This window comes from Cebus imitator, unplaced genomic scaffold, assembly GCF_001604975.1.
Source record: "Cebus imitator isolate Cc_AM_T3 unplaced genomic scaffold, Cebus_imitator-1.0 Scaffold76, whole genome shotgun sequence".
In the NCBI taxonomy this organism is placed as follows: domain Eukaryota; kingdom Metazoa; phylum Chordata; class Mammalia; order Primates; family Cebidae; genus Cebus; species Cebus imitator.
Window position 1 is genome coordinate 6,146,407 of NW_016107391.1, and position 2,786 is coordinate 6,149,192.

The 2,786-nt window shown below is 53.1% G+C and overlaps 1 long non-coding RNA gene across 1 annotated transcript in view; it reads left to right on the forward strand.

The window, feature by feature from the left end:
* The window catches only part of LOC108307111, a 2,876-nt gene extending 1,568 nt beyond the window's left edge, over positions 1 to 1,308 (forward strand). Inside the window, exons 2-3 of the long non-coding RNA XR_005200934.1 lie at positions 1,073 to 1,150; positions 1,232 to 1,308. This is a non-coding gene — a long non-coding RNA (uncharacterized LOC108307111). The remainder of the gene's footprint in view (positions 1 to 1,072; positions 1,151 to 1,231) is intronic.
* The last annotated feature ends 1,478 nt before the right edge of the window (positions 1,309 to 2,786 follow it).

The window sequence follows — 2,786 nt, forward strand, 5'->3', positions numbered from 1 at the left end:
CAATCTCCTGATCTTGTGGTCCACCCATGTCGGCCTCCCAAAGTGCTGAGCCACCGCACCCGGCCACATTTTTCATTTTTTAAGCTGTCTTCAGAGATGAGCTCTTGCTCTGTCACGTAGGCTGGAGTGCAGTGGCTCAATCATAGCTCACTGCAGCCTCAAATTCCTGGACTCAAATGATCCTCCCACCTCAGCTTTCTGAGTAGATAGGACCACAGGTGTGCATTACACCCTGTGAATTTTTAAAATTTTTTGTGGAAATGGGTTCTCACTATGTGGCTCAGTCTGATTGAACTCCCAGCCTCAAGTGATCTTTCCCTCTTGGCCTCCCAAAGAGCTGGCATTACGGGCTTGAGCTGCCAGGCCTTGAGTATAGAATTTGTTTAGCGGATGGTGAAAATGTTCTTAAATTGGTAATGGTTGTACACTAAAGTGTAAACTTTAAATGGGTAAATTATATATGAATGATACCTCAGCAAAGCTGGTTTATTTAAAACAAAAAAAAAAAGGCCAGGTGAAGTGGCTCATGCGTATACTTCCAGCACTTTGGGAGGCCAAGGCGGGTGAATCACCTGAGGTCAGGAGTTCGAGACCAGCCTGGCCAACATGGTGAAACCCTGCCTCTACTAAAAATACAAAAAAATGGTAACTTGAACGAGGGGTAGGGTGTCCCATCTGCTTGGAGCGGCTCTTTATGAGCCCCAGCTATTTCTTGGGTCCTCAAACGAAACCTCCCATGGCCAAATCATACCCAACACTGGCCTCCTCCCCTTTTCTGGCTCCCACTCAGAGATGCTGAGTGACAGAGGCTCAGGCTTTGGGTGTTCCTGAGGCAAAGCCTTAACCCAGGAGCTCCACAGCTCACGCCCAGTGCATGGTTCACATGGCCACACTTCTGGCCTCTTTTTCCCTTGAGAGCAATTTGTCCCTGGGAGATCCTGGATCCCTCATTCAAGTGCATTGCTGCAGGACAACACTTCTTTCAGGGGTGACCCAGGCCTGCAGGGTTCCAGTGTCACCAGCAGGCCTTGCCCCAGCCTCCACCCGAGCCCCTGCTCCTCCTCTCCCACAGGGAACATGATGTCCTCTTCCCAGGGTACAGCCACCTGCAGAGGGCCCAGCCCCTCCGCTGGAGCCACTGGATTCTGAGGTGAGCTGGGTGAGGTGCAGGGGCCATGCTGGAGGGGAAGACCCTGGCTGCCCTGACCCTCCTGCCCCTGGCTTTCCACAGCCACACCATGGCACTGACCCGAGACTCTGAGCAGCTGCTGGAGGTGCGGAAGTGGATCGGTGTCCTGCCCCTGGGGAGGTGTGTGAGGCTTCAGTGCTCCAAGGGCCTGATGGGGGTAGCTGCTGCATAGCCTTAGGGATTAACAGATGAGCTGGAAGGGCAGAATGGGACAGAAAGTCAGGTTGTCTGCTCAGAGGGGGACCTTGCATGGAACCCCAGCTCTCACTAAGATGGGGATGTCCAAGCCAGTGAATGTTTCTGAGCAGGGCCAGAGCTCTCCAGTGAGGCTCCTGGCCAGCCCAGCCCGCTGCCCTCAGCCTGACATATGGGGACATTTGTCAGGAGACAAGGGTCCTGCACCCAAGGCGACTTGGTGCTTGGGGATAAGTGTTCTGGGGACACTTGGGGTTAAGTGTGCACCCAATTCGACTGGGCCAGGGAAGGGGCTGAGCTCCAGGTGGTTGCCCTGGCAATCAGGACTTGGTTCTGTGGGGGGTGTATGTGTGTGTGGGGGTGGCCTGCCTGTGAGGAGCCCTGGTCACCATGAATCCCTGTCCCTGCAGTGGGGCAATTTTGGGCAGTCCCCTTGGTTGTGGATCGAGAGCTGCTCTGAGCAGGTGAGATGCCCTTCCCCTCTTCCCTAGGGGGAGTCACCCTCAGCACCCGCCAGGACACGAAGCCACACCTGAGACCAGAAAACAGGGGCCTATGGCTCCTGGTGAAAACTTCATTTATTGCCTATGGGTACTGAAGTCTTCCATGGCATGGGTGCATGGTACTGAGAGACTCAGGGCTCCTGCCTCCCTCCTAGGACTGTGCAAAAGATCCCTCACCCCAGCTCCCATCCTGCCTGCCCTGATCCTCTTTCCAGGAGGATGGGCTGGGCAGCCTGGTTGGGGGAGAGGAGGCCACTCCCTGTGCTCCAGCCCAGGCCTGCTTCTTCCCACCATCCAGAACTCAACATTGGGACCATCACTCTCAACAACATGGATGCCACCAGTGAGCGTAACTTCATGGGTGAGTCTTGGGGAGCCAGTGCCCTGCCCTGTGCCTCACTTTTGCCCCCAAGCCCTGCTTCTCTGCAGTCTCTTCCTACCCCTGTATAGTCAGGATGGTTGTGGTTTTGGTTGTACACTAAAGTGTAAACTAAGTAAATTGGGTGGGGCACAGTGGCTTATATCTGTAATCCTAGCACTGGCCAACATGGTGAAACCCTGTTTCTACTAAGAATACAATATTTAGCCAGGTGGGATGGTGGGCACCTGTAATTCCAGCTACATGGGAGGCTGAGGAAGGAAAATCACTTGAAGTTGGGAGGCTGAGGCAGGAAAATCGCTTGAACCTCGGAGGCCAAGGCCACAGTAAGCTGAGATCACACCAGTGCACTCCAGCCTGGGTGACAAGAGTGAAACTTTATTTCAAAAAATAAAATAAAAATAAATAAATGGGTAGATTGTATGTGAATGATACCTCAGTAAAGCTCGTTTATTTTATTTTATTTTTTCAGATATACTCTTGTGATCTCAGCTGACTGCAACCTTCACCTGCTGGGTTC